Source organism: Balearica regulorum, chromosome 18 (genome assembly GCF_011004875.1).
Source record: "Balearica regulorum gibbericeps isolate bBalReg1 chromosome 18, bBalReg1.pri, whole genome shotgun sequence".
In the NCBI taxonomy this organism is placed as follows: Eukaryota; Metazoa; Chordata; class Aves; order Gruiformes; family Gruidae; genus Balearica; species Balearica regulorum.
In genome coordinates, this window is record NC_046201.1 from 13,068,697 (window position 1) to 13,086,504 (window position 17,808).

At 56.1% G+C, this 17,808-nt stretch overlaps 1 protein-coding gene across 3 annotated transcripts in view; it reads left to right on the top strand.

The window, feature by feature from the left end:
- Positions 1–15,451: 15,451 nt before the first annotated feature.
- The window catches only part of MYOCD (myocardin), a 262,701-nt gene continuing 260,344 nt past the window's right edge, over positions 15,452–17,808 (top strand). The window contains exon 1 of one of the 3 annotated variants that reach the window (XM_075770418.1): positions 15,452–15,505. The gene's annotated coding sequence lies outside the window, so the exon portion shown is untranslated. The remainder of the gene's footprint in view (positions 15,506–17,808) is intronic. The other 2 variants (XM_075770422.1, XM_075770421.1) reach the window with 2 other exon arrangements.

The window sequence follows — 17,808 nt, forward strand, 5'->3', positions numbered from 1 at the left end:
GTGGCTGTTGGTGATCTGGGAAGCCACCATCAGTCTGAACTCCTGCCAGACCGGGCAGGGGTGTGAAGCAGAGTACTGCTTCAGGAGCAAGGGCATCTCCTGGAACAGGTCTCCCAATCCTTTGATAATAAATGCTAAATTACAGTCTAATTCCCCCTGAATGCTTCATCTTTCCAGCTTGTAAAGATCACATGCAGTGATCAGCCCCAGCTTGGAGAGTCATTATAAAATCAGTGCTGCCTCGGGGTTGTGAGGAAATACACCCCATCTGGCCCATACTTAAATAACACACAGTAATGCAGAGTTTGGTTAACTAATTCAGCTGAAGGGATAACATCAGACATGCCACAAGGGAGATTTAAAAGCAATATCTCAACAGATACCAGGAACAGACAAGGGAGGATGTTTATCTCTGAGACTTTCCCAAGATGATACTGATGCTTCGATTTGTTTGCTAACACAGGCTGTATATTATACTGATTATCCATTATCCCCTGTAGTCTGGAGTTTTATTAGAAGAGCAGGTTTACATGTAGATTAAAGGTGGCACAGGACAATATGAAGAGTTTAGGTGGGTCAGTGGCCCACTCAGGCTTCTTGTGAAATTTGTTGCTTGTAAAGATAACCAGTCTGGCCAAGATAAGAAGCAAAATTAGTGGGAAATAGAAGACCTTGAGGGCAAAGCAATAACCACAATATACTGTTCTCAGGCAAAGGGACTCTCCCAGAGGCACCAAGGAGCAGGAGGGGGCACTATGAGGAACAGGTCTGTCCTGCACCATGAAGCAGTGACACTGCAAGAGGCTGCTCGTGGCTGCCCAGAGATGGAGATGTCACCCTGTGACAGGAGGCACTGGGGGATGAGGGGTGCAGTTGGGCATGTGCATGGAAGAGTTTGTAGCTGGGCTCAGTGCATATGTCCTCTGTACCCAACTGCTATAGCGTTGCAGAGCATGTTCAGGTCCCAGCCTTTGCCCTTAAGGTGCTTCAATGCCTGGCCCAGCACAGGAGAGGACTCTGCTGCTCAGGAGTGAAAATGATGGTCAGGAGCATCACATCAACAACAGCCTGATGGACTTCCCTGTAGGGCACAGCATGGCCTTGGGGCACTGGTACTCCAGGACAAGGTTGTCCCAGTCCCCTTTCCCCACCACCCTATGGGCCAGGCACACTCAGAGGTAAGTCCAGTTCATATAAACTGCACAAATCAAATCCCAAACAGACTAGTGTCTGGAACATCCTGCCCAGGCTGGAGGAACAGCAGGGGTGATCTGCTCCACAGCTGAGGGGGTCTGACACAGCTGCTATAGACTGGGGTAGAGACTCCTTGCAGGATGTAGAGTCAGGGCCGAGACCTGAGGCCATTCCGCAGTGCAGATGGAGGCGTTCTCACTAGTAATGCTCCAGTGAATTTAACTTGTGTGCTTTCTGCCATGGTCAGTGAAGAAGCTGGCATGGGTCTGACACTCCTGAGGTGGCTGTGGGCCAACCAGGAGTTTGCTCTGAATGTTGCATTTCTTCTTGTGCACTGGATGTTGGAGTCATGTTAATGAGAGCTTGGGGATGGGCTAGCGTTTTGCAGTGCTGAATTGCAAGGAAACATTTTCTTCTTTCTCTGTGGAGTCAGGTTCAGATGAGCAGGAGACTCAGCAAAAGGCATCCAGACCTTTTCTGCTCCTGCTGCTCCTTGACTGACCCCACAGCAGCATGCACCATCCCTTTTAGCCGCAAACACATGGCCATGGCTGAACTTGGCCCTACTGCGCAGTGGAGTAGACGATGTGCAAAAAAGCAGTGTTACTAGTGAGCTCAAGGTACACCTGTGCAGGCAGGGTGCACGCAGGCAGGGTGCACGCAGGCGTTGGTTGGCTGGCCAGTACTCCAAGCCCTCCTGGATATGGTGTTACTTCATCCCATTCCCCTTCCCTTCTCCATCACTACACAAACTGTCCAGCCGTCTGTCACCCACAACGCTGCATCCAGCCTTTTCACACCAGCCCAGCATGTTCTTGCAACATGTAGGAAGGACATCATAATATCCTACAAAAATGGCCTAATTTCCCAGTCTAGAGGGACTGAGCAAGGGGATCTATAGTGGCACCCACCTTCATGCCAGTTCGGATCATGAAATTACTATTTCTTCTTAAAAAGGGTGTGATTTTCCCCTAGAATAGCCTCAGCTAGCCCAAGGTGAACCTGCAGTTTTACCTCCTATTTGTCCTCACACATTAGTTACCCACAGGTAAAGGAGTTCTGTTCTCCTTTTTCAGCAGTGAAAGCCAGGCCGTAGCAGCCTGTAACGTAGGATGAGAAGTTTGCAGCTGCCTGTCAAAACTGTGGTGATGCTGACTGGTAAAACAGAGCGCTTGAGCCGGAAACCACAGAAGCCCCTGGCTCGATATCAGTGAGCAAGCCAGGACGCAGGGCTGCAGTGAGCGTGGAAGGGCCAGCTGTGCTAAGGGATGGGAGGCTTCCCTGCCACAGCAGTGCTGGGACCACATCTGGCCTGGTGTCAGGAGCAGTTGTGGGTGGGTGATGCTGATGGCAGAGCAATGGAAAAAACTGGAATGCTCTGGGAACTCGTGCAAATGTCCCTAAGCCTTTCCTGCCATTGCAATGTCCATGCTTGTATTTGATGAGAGAATTGTCTGGTCTGGGGATCCTTGTTTGGTGTCTTACTTCTCAGAGTCTGTCCTCTATCCTGGTGGATCCAGTCACCAATCTCCTCTCTACTAGCTGGTGTCCATCCTCCAGTCCCCAGTGTGCACCTTGGAGAGGTGTTTGAAGCACCAAGGTCATTCCCCTGGGCTGTTCCATGTTCATGCTGCTGATAGCAAAAGTGTGGATACAAGGTTCCTTCTCCTCTGTGCTTTTTCCATGCCCTTGCCCTCACCATCACAGGCAGGACCTTGCCTGCAAGGCAGTTGCAAAGCAGAAGGTGCTCCTTGGTCTGTGATGCCCATCTGTGTGCTCTGTTCACATCCTGCATATACAGACCGAGCAGAAGAGGCCAGCGTGCATCATCCAGGTGTTACCAAAATGAAGATCCAGAAGCAACTTGATTATTTGCATGTGCATCTTCCAAGAGAGAAAACCCCAAGTGCTAATGGGCCTTTTAATGTGGTGTGAGTAGCATTAGCCATGACCCAGCAGACAGCAGAAGCTTCTGGCTGCTTCTACCCTAATGATTATAAATAAAATGGGGATCGTGGGGGATGCAGGGAACAAGGCATCATATGGAGGCCTCTGGGCACTGGCTGCGCTCCCTGACTGAGCCAACACAGGGATACGTGGAGCCTGAGCTCAATTCAGCCCTTCCCCCAGCCTCTCTGGGGAAGAAGAAACATGGCACTGCAGGACTAGTTTGCTGATCTGACGGTGCTGTTCAGTAGGGCTCTTCAGCTGACAGCAAGCCCTGCCTGGGCTATAACCAGGGGACTACAGAAGTATTTGCAAAAAGGAAATAAATCCACAGAGAAAAGACTCAGACACATCCTCTTGCTGCAGCTTACAACCCATGGGGTGAATCTGAGTGGTAGCAGCAGCCTGCCATGTCGTTTGGCTTCCACCCGGTTATCACTGGTACCATGCGACACGGACAAGGCTGGAGCCTCCTCACAAAAATGCTCTTCTCTGCCTACGTCCTGAGAAAGAACCAATGCACCGTGAAAAGAAAAGACTTTCCATGTGACAGTGAACAAAAGAGGGATAACACCAGAGCCACAGTGTCACAAACACCATCCTCAGAGCAAGCTGTCTGTCCCCACAATTTTATATAACTCCCAGAAGGGGCTGATATTATTCAATTATCCCTAAATCTTCTCCTCTAACATCCCTTGACAGGGAATTACACGTGAGCAAAGGTTCCTGAGTGAATCTTGCTCACCGTAAAACTCCTCAGACACCCAAGTAACACGTGTAAAAATCCCCAAATCACCGGGTGCATTGTGGTGAGCCTGCAAAATGGGTTGCACAGGGCAGTAGGACAGCAGGGTCTCACAGAGAGTCCCCTCCTGCTGAGCGTTGCAACAGGCAGGATCAAAAACGCAAAGGATTTCTCTTAAATCCTGCAGAGTTTGGCTCTGCAGAGCCACAGAGGTGGATTTTACCAGCAAGCCTGATTCTGAGTGATATAGTGACTGCAGTTATCAATGACATCAAGTAATCAAGAACAGGCATCCAAGGAATCCAGGATGAGAAATCAATTTGACAATGCTGATTTTTCCATAAATATGGTATTTGAATGGAGGTAATTGATAGGATTACCCCAGGAGGTGAACTTTCAGGTGGTTTATCCCTCAGATTAGTGGCATTTTGCTGAAAAAGCCTTGTTTCTCACCAACAGATAATGACTATACTTGACAGAGGAGTGGGGAAATTCTCACAAAGTTGCACAGGACATCACAGGGACTGCCTTAGCCAGTAAAACCTCCAAAGAGACAGAAAATAAACACGCAAAAATACATGCAGCTAATGGGGAAAGAGTAACAAATTGTTTGGGCCACAGAAATAACTGAATTTAGAGTGATTTCAGGGAGCGAACAGCAAGGTGTAACCTGGGGAGCTTCATTAAAACAAAGTTTACATTTCTTATCTGCAATCTCACACAGACTCCCCAGAAGAGCAGATGTAGGGATATGTCTGACCCCCTGCAGCGGCAAATCTCTCCCCCAGTCACCCCTGTTGAGGGGATATTACTTTCGGCTCTTTCAATAAAAGGATGACAAACACTCCACTCTCAGCTGCAGGGGGTCTTGATAATTTTCAATTCTGGCTGTCAAAGTATAAATTAAATCAATTCCTGTTGTTTCGAGAAGGAAAAGCATCCTTCTCCCTGTAATTTCCTCTTTGTCCTCTGTCCACGGCACACAAAAACCCAGTCAGCATCATATAGCTGAATTTAAGTGAGCAGGAATACAAAGAGCTTCCTCTTTTGCAGCAGGAGACAGGGCAGTTGAAATATAGAAATTTAGGCTTTTCCCACCTGTGGTGATCTGCAAACTGTATGGCTTAGACCTGGGAGAGGGGGACAGCATGCAGCTCTGGAAAAACCACTCTGTCAAGGCATGCTGCATACCACAGTCACCTCTGTTAACCCGAGGATGTGCACTGAGAAATCGCCTGCGCTCTCTGCTTTTCCAGGTCAAAACTTCATCAAACTGGGACTGAAGGTGAACATTGTAGACTGCAGCGCACAGGGGAAGCCTTTAGAAAGGCAAATAGCAGAAATCAGATTGACACCAGGAAATTCGCTCTAGAATCAATGCTAAGGAAATCCAAACACCTGGAAATACAAGAACACATAGGCAGGGCATGCAGGCAGCCCCAGCTTCAGCCTCACTGGACCCTCCTCCTCCTCTCTCCTCCACGTTCCTTGCAGACTTTGGGCCTGATTTGTACAAGCCTTCGCATCCCCAGAGCCCCTTGCTGTCCTGTCCGTCACTCTTGGGCAGCCCTTGGGCTCCAGCCTTTCAGCGTTTCCCTTGACAGCTGCAGGATGTGGCAAGCACACACAGAACAGCCCGTGTGTCTGATTTAGGAGGATTTATTGCCAAGTTCTGCTTTTCTCTTCTCAAGACACATCTGTACTTCTTACTGCATGACCCAGGAGGTTGGTATTGTCCCACTGGAGAAGTGATCTGGGTGTGAGCACACTGTGCAGAGCCAGCACCGTACCTGCGTGACACTTCAGGGCCAAGTTTCAAGTAGCGAGTAAGGTTCAGTCTGCTTCTGAGGCCAAAGGAGAGCTAGAGGCAGCATGGAGAAACCTCCCACCCTCGTGGGCAGGGAAACTGCCCGATCTGCCCGAGGACAGGCGAAGGCGTCACAGCACAGCAAGGTGCCATAGACCAGACTGATGGCCAGCCACAGCACTGTCATCATTGCCAGCGTGCTTCTGGGAAGCGTGCAGAAAAACATGCAGGTTTTGGGACAGTAACTTAAGACTTGACACATGTGCCCTTAGCTTAAACGCCAAGAGTCAAAAAAGCCCCAGCTCTGCTCCCAGAGCCTTCTGCAAGATCCATCTTGTAAGGGCCAGGACAAACTCAGAGCACTGGGACTCTCCACCTCCTGGCCCAGCACCCACCAAGGCCTAGCCCCGCCTGGACATGCTGTGAGGAGGTGGCCTCCATCTCCTGCTACAGACCAGCCTCCCAGCCCAGCTCTCCCCCCCTCCCGTTGCTGTGCAAGGCCTGGGGTGGGGACAGGACCAGCCCAGAGCCACCAGTGCTGCAGTGGGGAATGCACAGCACGGGGCTGCAAGGCTGTCCTGGTGTGCGGGTCGCTGCCAAACGTAATGCTGGTCGCGATGGTCAGCACACAGATCTGCACTGCTGTGCCCGTCTACACCGTGCCCAGGAGCGTGCCCCTGCGGCACCCCACCTGCAGTACCCACCTGTGGTACCCCACCTGCAGCACCCCACCTGCAATACCCACCTGCAGTACCCCACCTGCAGCACCCACCTGCAGCACCCACCTGCAGCACCCACCTGTGGCACTCACCTGCAGCACCCACCTGCAGCACCCACCTGCAGCACCCACCTGCAGCACCCACCTGTGGCACTCACCTGCAGCACCCCACCTGCAGTACCCACCTGCAGTACCCACCTGCACCGCCCGACTGCAGCCGCAGGCCCTGCCGGCCTCCTCGCAGGAGCAGCGCAGCGTGCGGCGGTTCCCCGCGGCTGAGAGCCCGTCACGGCCCGCAGCCCCGGGGGGAGAAGAGCCGCAGCCGGGGAGAGCCCTGGGCTGCTCCGCTGGCTGCTCGTCCCCGGGGAGCGACGGGGCCCCGGCCCTCGCTGAGCTCCCGCCCGGATGTGGAGCGGGTTCGGGCCAAGGCGCGTCCTGTCTCGGGACCGGCCCCGCAGCCTGCGCCGGCTCCTGCCCCGCCGCCGGGGCCCGGGGCCCGGGGCCGCGCCCGACCGTTCCCCGCAGCGGCAGCCGCGCAGCCCTGGCCGGGCCCTGCAGCAGCCCAGGCTCGGCCCTAGATGGCACCGCGCTCCCGCAGGCACCGCCGCGCCGCTGCGACCCCCCCGCCCTGGGGCGGACGGGGAAGGTGCCGAGCAGGGGCGCGGGGGGTGAGGACGGGGCAGCCCCCGCCAGTAACCGCAGCCGCCCGGGCCCCACCGCGTCCCCTCCACCCATCCCCTGCTGCCCCCCCGTGCTGCCCCACTGCCCCCCGTGCTCACCCACTGCCCCCTGTGCTGTCCCGCTGCCCCTTGTGCTGCTCCTCTCCCCCCTTGCTGCCCCACTGCCCCCGGGTAGCTCCCCTGCCACCTCCCATGCTGCCCCACTGCCCCGTGTGCTGCCTTGTGCTTCCCCCAGGCTGCCCCACTGCTCCTCATGCTGCCCCCCTTCCCTCCTTGCTGCCCCCCTCCTTGCTGCCCCGCTCCCCAGAGCTGCCCCATGTCCCTGTCCTGCGCTTGCTGCTGCTGCAGGCTCAGCCCCATCAAGACACCCAAGATGCTCCCTCCCAGCCCACGGCGCTGTGCTCCCGTGCTCCCGTGCTCCCACCCTCTGGCTGCCCTGTCACCTTCCCTGTCCGCTGCTGCCCTCGGTGCCACCTCCTGCACCCCTAGCGCAGATCCTGACGCAGGGCCAGGGTCCCGGAGGGACCCCTGCCCAGGGTAGCAGAGCCGGCTCTAGCAGCTGCACAGGCCGGACCTCTGCCCCGTGGGGTGCCCTGTCCCCTTCCCTGGAGCAGGCCCCTCCAATGCGACCATTACACTGCAGTCCAGAGGTCCGGGAGATGGGACCCTGCCTCGCCAAGGGTGGCACACACCCACTTCCCACCCTCACCCCTGGGCCAGCTCCGCTCCAGCCACAGCTTGGACAGCCGAGGATCCCAAGGTGCTGCTGGGTTTTCACCAGCTCACCCATCCCAGGACCTGCTATGGGGCCGGAAGCTGGTGCTTGGTGTGGGCCATCCCCCTTTTCCTCCCCCGGGGGACTGATCCCCCCAGGAGGAGCTGTGGGCCCTCCTCCACTCCAAGTCTGCCTTGCTCCAGCACCCCCATCCCCCCCCCCCCCCCCGCTCCCCATCCTGCCCGCTCACATGGCTTGTGCGCTGCACAACCAGAGCCCCACCGGAGCAAATGTCCAGGACCTCTGATTGTTACAGGGACAACCCACCCATCATCCCTATCACCTCCCCCAAAGATCAGACTTCAGTGCTTACACTGGAATGTCACTAGCAGCTGAGATGTGCCTGGAGAGCAGTGCAGGGAGGATGGGATGCCCAGAGCAGGTCCATCCTGACCACTCTCTTCTCCGGTCAGAGGGGCAGAATGAGCCCCCCCTTTGCTCCCAGGTGGGCTCGGTGGTCCTGGACCCATGTCCAGAGGGGAATGCCGGGATCCCACCTCTGCTCGGAGTGGTCCCTGTGTACAAAGCCATTTCCCCTCACTCCCTGTTTGTCCAGAGAAACACACTGGGGAGAAGACACACTTCAGCAGGCGGTTGACAGTTCACCCCTCGACACAGAGCTCGTTTAACTCCATCCCCCTCCTCTTTTATTTATGGGCCTTCATCGGCAGCACGTCTTCACCCTGATGGACGGTGTTTGAACATGTCCTTCTTATCCAGAACATGGGGCTTTGCAGCCACTTTTCTATTTACTGTAATTTTTAGCTCAGACACAACCAGAACTCCCACCCTGTCTGGGCGTCTCAGTGCAGAAAACAAGACTAAACTATTTTGGGATGTTTTTCCCTTTTCCTCATACTTGGGTGCTTTCCCATGTGGCTAAAGCTTTGGAGCCTTTGGGGGGGGGGGGGTGTGAACCTGTTCCGCACACCCCCGAGAGCTGCTCTGGACCTCTCCGCACACTTTAACTCTCCTCTGACCACGGGCACCTCCCACACAAGGCAGCTTGGTGCTCTGCTTGGTTTTCTGAGCTAGAAAATGTATCCAGTGTCAGGGGATGAGCTAAGAGCGCAGCGGATGGGAAGAAGCCTCCCAGGCTCCATCTGCACCATCCTCCCTGTCACCTTGTCTGCTCACACCTCCCCGAGGTGCCCAGAAAACTGCGTGCTGCTGCCCCAGGCAGGGTGGGGACGTCGGGTTGGCCCCGTTTGTCCAGTACATGTGAAAAAGAGCCTGGAAAATGCCCCTTTGCCTCCATCACTCCCGTTTTAGTCCTAATTGTGTGGCACCCGCTGGGGAAAGGCCAGCACAGAGCCGAAGCAATGTGCAAACCTTCCTCCCTCCTGCCTCTGTCACAGCCAAGGGTCTCTCCATCGAAGTTTACTTAAAGGTCTAATAAAATTTCCAAACTGGAAAAATCTTTATGCGGAGGGTTCGCTTTGTTTAAAGGAAGAGGATCATAAAGATAAAGCCTTGCCTGCCCGCCGCTCCCCTCCCGCTACCAGGGCGAGGGGCCGCGGCACAGCCCTTCCCACCCAGCCCGGCTGCGGAGGGAGGAAGAGCTTGTTTTCCTAACGAGAAGTTTGAAGATTAAAAGGGGAAAAAAATCAGCCATTTGGAATCCTCTACTGACGCTGCAAATACCCTCGTTAATAGATATGTCTCGTTTTGTTACCTCATTTTAATTAATCATTAAACAAAGACAGCTGCCAAATTTTGGCTCTGGCTCTGAGCCTACAACTGACTTGGAGCCCTTGAAAAATAGACTATTTATGGTGCCTGGGTTTAAAGCTTAAATTTCTTGTATAAACGTTACCCTTCCTAAGAATAGCGTGGGGAGTGCATTGCCGACCGCATCCGTGGTGCCCCGCGCTCCAGGTCCTGAGCCCTGCACGGTCTGCAGCGAGCCGGGAGGGAGCAGGGTCCCTCCGGCTGCCGACAGCCCTGTCTCGCCGCAGAGGAGTGTCTGCACCAGTCCCAGGGTGTCCCTCGGACAAGTGCTGCCACAGCCCACTGTCCATGCGTGGGCAGGTGCCATCGGCGTAGGAGGTGCCCAATTCCCATTGCCAAGTGTGAGAGTTAGCCTTTGGGCAGAGCGTCCTGATGCAGGAGAGCATCCCTGCGTCCCCCAGGGCTGGCCGGGTGCCCAAGGGAAGTATTTGTACCCCCCCAAAAAGGCAGGGTGTGGGGGGAAGAACCTACTGCATGTGTTAGGGCATGACTGCTGCATCTGGCCCTGCCACTGCCCACCCAGGGCTGGGATTCCCATCTCTGATTCATGTATACACTCAACACCAGAGCCCCTGGATTTTGCATCGTGGTGGCCGGAGCTGCTAAGGTTGCCCACAGCAGGGACCCAAGCCTCCTGTGTCTTCCCTTGGATGGCAGCTTGGGGCTCCACAGTCACTGAAAGGTCATTTTTATTCCTTTATACTTATTTTATTTTCTTCCTTTTTTTCCTGTTTGGAGTATCTTGGGGACAGGCTCCAGCCTGTCCTGCCCTGTCCCTGCAGATCGCAAGCAAGGAAGGAGCTTTCTTGGGGCTGGGGCACAGTGCAGCTCAGCAGGAGGCCATGGCAGCGCAGGAGGAGCAGCCCCAGCACATATTTGGGCCGGCCAACCCAAGCCCTCTGGCCCCCCCCCCGTGCCAGGTGCTGCTCTGGGGGTTTATAGGTTGAAGCAGGACTGTGGTATTTGGGTGGTGTGTGCCCTGGTGTGCTGCTCGCAGAGCACCCTGCTGCAGAGCTCACACTGCCCTGCCCCCTCCTCAGGCAAGTGCCTGCACCTGCACTGCCCCCCCATGCACACTCGTACACACGACCCAGAATGCGATGCAAATCAATCCATCACCTTGTGTGGTGTCGCACCGACAGCATCGCGCACGTGCACGGCTGAAATAAATGCGCAGGAACCAGGCCTGCCTGCTCCGAAGCCGAGCCATGCCGCACCACGTTCCAAGCATCCCGGCAGTTATCTGACCACCTCGCACTAGCGCCGGCAGCCTGCTTTTGGGTAACTCCCCTGTGCCAGTGCCAGCAGGCCCTTCGCTGCGTCGGTGAGGCCGCACCACGGCTCAGGAGCCCTTTGCGGGATCTTGACCACTGTGAGCTCGCTGGCTGCTGGGCTGGGCTACGGATGTGAATGAGATGATGTGCCAAGATGATCAATAACCAGGGGTGTGTGCAGTGCGCGTCTGCCTGTGCATGGGCACAGGGTCAGGCTGGATGCTGGGCGAAGGACATTTGACCCTTCCAGCATCTCAGGAACAACCGAGATGTAAGGGCTGTGAGGAAAAATCACCCTGCACGGTTGCTGGCCCATCCCGGAGCCATGCCAAGAGCGTGCACCCCGCGAGGGTGGTGTTTCCCGCACTGCTGCCCCGGCGCTGAGAGTGGCCAGGGCTGAGCCCCACGGCCACGGGGTTGTCCTGGCCAGCCAAGGTCCATCTGGCCCCGTTTGGTGCGACGTGACTGCGTGCAGCCGGTGCTGGGATCCGCACCGGCTCTTGCTGACCTGCCCCTCCTGCCCTGGAGAGGGAACAGGGCCAGGCTGCAGGACGAGCTCCTCCAGCTGCAGCCGGGAACCCGCAGCTCATATTTCACCCGCTCGCAGCTCTCCCACTCGGTGACACCAAACGCGTGTCACACACACTGGAGGCACGGGCTGACGGCCCCCTCCCGCCCACACAGCCTCAGCCCCTGATCCTCCAGCCTCTGCCCTCTGCCTCCCCCCATCAATGGCTAAAATAAACTGTCTGATACACAGCCGGCGCGGTGCTGGGAGGCTGAAGCGGGATGGAAACCCAGCGAGGCATGTGCAGTGCCAGACACCCCCCGTCACGTTCCCAGCACCTGCCTGGATCCGGGGTGCTGCTGGATCCAACCTCTGCATCCCGCTTCCCCCGGCCAACCCCTGGGACACCCCAGGTCTGCCCATCCCGAGCAAAGCCCAAGCACCTGTGAGCGTGCACAGCGGCAGAGCCATGCCACCGCCACACTGCCGCAATCCGTGGGGGACCCACTGCTGCAATCCGTGGGGGATCATGGTGCCCATGGGCAAACAGGAAGGGCAGCTGCGTGGCACGGGCAGCAAATCACCCCACGCCCCCATGCCAGCTGTTCACACGGTCCTGTGGGATTGCCAACAGAGACAGCCCAAGCTGCCTGTGGGCAGCATGGCCACGCCACCTCCGTGCCGCCCATTGATGGCCCCATGCCATCAACCCGCTTGTTCCCTGGTCCGCATGGCCCGAAGGATGGAGCTGAGCCCCTCTGCTGTGGGGTGCTGTCAGCTCACGGCACTGATGGGATAAACTCACCACATATAGAGCTGGTGGGGAGGAAATTCATCCTCTGACCCGTGGTGTTACCCAGTGCCTGCCACGTGTCTGGCACCGCCGCACAGCTGGCACACAGGTGTCCCTCTGAAAGGCACCTGTGAAATGGATCCATCACCCTCCAGAGCTCCCTCTCCTCCCCTCACCCTGGCCTGGCTGCCAGCACTGGACCACAGCTCTGGCATCACTGCAGAGTGGTCCTGCCCCACCTGAGCTCTTGCGGCAAAACTGTCATGAAGGCCTTCCAGTTGTGAGGACCTTGCAGTGAAAACTCAAATGTTCCCCGTCAGTGGTGGCAGTGTGGACAGCAGATGGCTTGGAAGAAATCTCAGAGAAGGGTGAGTTGTTCCAGTGCTTGGTGTGGACTGTTAACTCTGAAGCCTAATGATGACAGTCTAAATAACAATACAGGTACTCCACAGCCCATTAGTACACAAACACCTCTCCACCTCAGAAACGTTGCTGTTTCCCTTTGTGTCCCTGACCTAAAAAGTTCTTGCTCCTAAAGGACACTTTCTGGACCGTAGCTCTGTCTTGTCCAAACGTACTGTGAACAGACTTCTCCCAGGCAGAGTGTCTAGATGTGATAGGAAATTAACTTCCACAGGGACCCTCGTGCCCATTAGACTATTGGTGCAGGCCCTTTTGGGTCTCTGGCTTAGGTCTGTCCTAGATCAGGAGCTTTGCCAAAAGGGCTTCGCTCACAAGCTGCCATGTAAACAAACCTGGTGGAAGCCAAGGATTTATGGAAGGGCTGGGGGAGATCCCCCCCGCTACATATGTCTGCCCGGCCAGCAGCTTCTGCACAGACCAAAGAGATGTGTTTGTTAGTACGAACAGCAGGTTCGTCAGTGGGTGAGTTTATAGCGAGAAGAATATAAATAAATAGAAGAAAAGGGACTTTCCCTGCACGGGGGAGAGGTGTCCTGCACGGCCAGGGAAGGCTGTCCTGGGGCTAGATGCCGGTGAGAAGAGGGGTTTTCTTCAAGGGAGCTACCTGCTGTGTCAAAAAACCTACAGTGATTTTTTTTTTTTTGGAAGGGTGAAAGTTTGGGTGCAGCACTGCCCCAGCGCAGAGCACAGCAGTGGCACCCATGGGGGATGGTGGGAGGGTGGGTGGACATCATTCTGCTCTTAATCCATTAGGAGAAAGCACCAGGGAGAGGATGTGGAGAGCAGAGGCAGAGGAGCACAGCCAGGAGAGCTTTTGGAGCTCGGTGTTAATGGGGAAAAGAGGCACAGCCTGAGCAGAGACGCACCGCCTCTTGGACTGCTCCTGCGTTCAGAAAACACAATTTAGCCCAAGTGATGAGGATTGCACCTGGGAACACCCTCTCTCCATCTGGGTTCCCTTCCCAGCAGCAAGAGCTTGCAAACCTCCAGGCTTCAGCCAGGCGCTGAGATCAAAAGGGCAAGAGTTGATGTAAGGGGTGCTAAGGCGTAACAGGCTGCACTGGCACAGTTTACGCCAGCTCAGTTGTGCAGGATGGCCTAGGCCAGCCTAAGCTCCGAAAAGGGGGTTTGTAGGTGGGAAGGTGATGTTTTTAGGGCTTTGATGCATAGGTGAAGTCAGAGGGCATTTGGCAGCAGTTCATTCTTCAATCCTGAGGACCAAGTCTGGAGAATTCAAGTCCTTTGGGACCTGCGGATGCAGCAACATGATAAAGAGCAGCTCTGCTCCTGAGGTGAGGCTGTGCGCCCAGGACACAGGGGAACAGGGTCTGTAAGCATCCCTTCCCCTTCCCCTTCCAATGATGCTCCCTAAAACTGCCTTTGGTACCCTCTGACCATGGTGCTTCCATGAGCATGAGGGTCTGTAGGGTGGGGGCTGTTGTGGCTGGATGGACACGTGTCTCATACCCCGACAGAAAGTCAATCGGGACTGATGCCGGGGTGTTCAGCGCAGAGGACCTGCCTGTCAATAGACCTCTTGGTGCACAGCCGTGCCTTTCTACTACTCGTGCCCTGGGTTGCACAGCTGGTACATGCCATGCCAGCTTGGTTATCAGCCTGTGGACAGAGTCCGCTCTGCTGGAGGTGACGGACCTCTGGAAATGCCGGGCTGAACTCAATAAAACATCCAGTTTTATTTTACCTGGGGATCAGACCTCTGGGTGCCCTGGCCAGCCCAGGCGCTGTTTTGTAGGACATGAGCTGCAGCCAAGCCCCAGTTCATCACGACCAGGGCAGTCTGCAGCGCCAAGGACACCCCTTCCTCTGCTCGTCCGGACTGGCAAACGGGGATGCCCAGAGGACAGGGACGTAAGGCGCTGAGGCTGGCAGGGGCTGACACGTAACTCGCTTGTCTCCTGGTTGGGACCCCTGCCCAGCTCCTCACGGCAGGGCTAGGGCTTTTCCAGCTGCCCCTGCTCCCCGCTACCAATACGGAGATACTTAAAGGGGTGCAGAGATAAGAAAAGGGGGGGCTGTGGTTCGTGCAGGAGGTGGGAAAAGCCCGGTGCAACCCGGGGGCAGCGTTCAGCTCCCCTCGCTGCAGCATGCCTTGCGGCGGGTCGCAGCGCTGCGGGGTCCCGTTGGGACGGCGGCTCGTTGGGACGGGACGCCCGGTGAGCCCCGGGGCTCTCCCGCTCCAAGGCAGGGCAGGAGCGCGGCTGGGGCCGGGCTGCCGGGGCAGGTGGAGCAGCGGCCGGGGACGGCAGAGCAGGCACGGACCCGCGGGAACGGCTGCCGCTGTTACCCGAGCCCGGGCGGGGGAGGCTCCTCCTCTTCCTTAACTCTTGCGGGGGCCGGAGCGGAGCCCGCGGTCCTGGGCTGCAGCCGGGGGCGCCCAGCGAGCCCGGGGCGGGGCGGGGGGGGGCTCTTGGCGCCGGGCAGACCCCGGGCTCCGCACTGGGGCCGCCGCTCCCGGCCGCTGCCCGTCGGGGCGCAAGGGGGGGACCCGCCCCCGTCCCGGCTCCGCTCGCTGCCCGCCCGCGGGGATGCTCTGCCCACCCCTCACCTGCGGCCGGAGCCGGGCAAGGTGAGAGCCCCCCCTCCCCGGCAGCCCCCGCCGCAGCCCCCCGCCTGCCCGCACGCCTGCCCGGCCAGCCCCCGGCCTCCCCTCCTCTGCTCCGCGGGCTGCAAGAAGTTAATTTATTTTTGGAAAAGCAGCTCTCAGAGTTTGTCTAATTCCACCCGCACCAGCTCCGTTCACTCTATTTTAAACCGGTTCTTACTGTGCTTCAAGTTTATAAAAACAATCACTGCTCCCTGATAAAAGCAGCGCTAATCCACCGAGAAAGCAAGGAGTCACAAAAGCAGCATCTCCTCCAGGACACTCTAGCTCAGCCGAAAAGTTTGCAGGTAATTTACGTTTCCTACTTAATGTCTTTCTGTTCTTCTAGCTGCTTTCTCACGTGAGTGTTTGGTCGTGTTGACACACGGCACCTACGTGCTGCAGCATCTCTAGGGAGACGGAGCGCAGTCAGGCATTGCTGCTACCTGCTACTTCTCCTGTGTTATTGGTGGGGCCTTGGTGGCCACCTGCACCCGGCAGGTCTTGGGCTACGTGCAGACCTACATGGAGTGTGGCACTTGTTTGGGAACAGGCACGAGGTGCATTTAGCAAATCAGGAGCTGGCCTTCCTGGAGAGGCCGGCAGGGAAATGTGGAGAGGGTGCAGCAGCTGGCTTTGCACAGGGAGGATGATGGTGAAGGGCCATGTGAGGTTCCCGAAGGCTCTTGCTTTGCTGCAGCCACTTGGAGGCTGTTCTGATGGTTACTGTAATCCCTCCACTCTGGCCGGTGCGGAGGGTATCCCTCCCAGCAGGTCAGACTGTGCAATGGCACCTTGATTTTCTTTCCTCTTGCTCCTGCAAGAAGGACTGTGTCACAGCTCCGTTAACTGTGGAGGATCATTCTGGTTGCACCAAATGCTCAGCCATTTAATGCAACTTCTCCATGACTCACCAATGCAACCCACAAAAACTGTTTAGAAAAAGCTCCCGGCATCACTCACGCTCAGATATCCAGGGCATTTATGGACCGCTTTGTTTCTTTTAAATGAATGCACTGCAAAATGTTGCCAGTCGTAAAATACTCATGTCATTTGTTGAGCACTAAAGCGCTCAGGGGAGGTTTTGTCAGCCTTGCACAGAGCTTTCTGGCATTTCAGGGTTAATGCTTTGGAAAGAAATGCCTTGGCAGCCGCAAAACGGTTACATTCCCAGCACAGTTCGACTGTGCGGGAGCGGGACAGGCGGCAGCGCCGCCAGGATGGGTCTGTGCCAGTTCCCTTTCCTCGCAGGCTGCATGACCCAGCACTGCCCATGGGCATCCTTTCTCCTCATCGGAGCGGCCCTCAGGGTATATACATGTTTTTTTGGAAAAGGGATGAGGGTTCAGGTTTTAGCGCTGTGTATTACATTGCTGCTTTGCTACGATCCATCTTGGTCCTCCTTGACTTTTCCGTGTTGCCTATTGATGAAACATGTATCATTTCAGCTTTGAGTGGAAAAAGAAACCCAAAAGGCTGAAAAATTAAAGGTTTTTTTTTAGGATTTCATTACCTGATTTCTCCTGTAAATGTCATTCATCAGATGGCCTGAGGGACAGCAGAAGACAGTGACCCCACACCCCCCTCTCCAATGTTGCTCTCTCCCGTACTGTCCGTGTGTTTTGGTGGTCTAGCATGCAAGGGAAGGGAAATGTGGTTGTCGTGTGGAGTGTACAGGCTAAAAATAGTTTCCCTCTCGTGCTCCATCTGAATGGGCAGCCACATATGACTGTACATGGATTTGTCTGATAGTCCCATTTCAGTGTAAGAGACAAAATATCTTAGTTATGGCTTTGTTCTCCAGCTAACAATGGGTAGCTAAAAATATCCGACTTTGTTCCACTCAATAAAGTTCTCTCAAGGGGAGACACTAACATTACATTTTTGCCAGATCTGTGCAAAACGCAGCCAAAGAAAATGAACATTTTTGCCAATAACTTTTCATAAAACATGTAACTAGCAGAAAACTCCATACTGTTCTGTGAGCAGGGCTGTGCTGTCTGCTGTGCGCAGCATCCTGGGGCTCCTGGCTGCCCTGCTCCCTGGGAGCATCTGAGGAGGGCAAGGCACGTGACTTCTTCCTCATCCTCATCCTCCTCCTCCATGCATGCTCTGGGTGCACCACAGGCTGCCAGCGCATTTGAGCTCGGTGGGCACGCGGTGACGCACTGCTGCCTGCTCGCGCTGGGCAGGGGGTGAGTGCCCCAGTGCCGCCAGTGGCAGCTGGTTGGTGGTCGCTGTGGTCTCACTCCAATTCCCTTATTTCCCGTTTTATGGCAGCTGGGGCTGGAGGCCAGCCAAGCCAGCCTGGTCCTGCTGTGCAAGCGCTGTGCTCGTGTTAAAAGCCTGGCACGGCTGCCGCAACGCGCTCACAGCCTGACAGCCAAGAGGAAACCAGCAGAGACCTCACTGGGCTGGCACGGTCCCTGAGGAGAGGAAGAAGATGGGCCCTCCTGCGCTCACCCCCATCTCCACATAAAATCGTCGCCTCCCCACTGCTGCCACCCGCATCCCTGATGCCTTCCTTCCAGCTGCAGCACTGAACGGATGGTTACTGTGCCCAGAAAGGGTCAGGAAGGCAGAAGACCAGTCCCACCCTTTATGTCTGCTG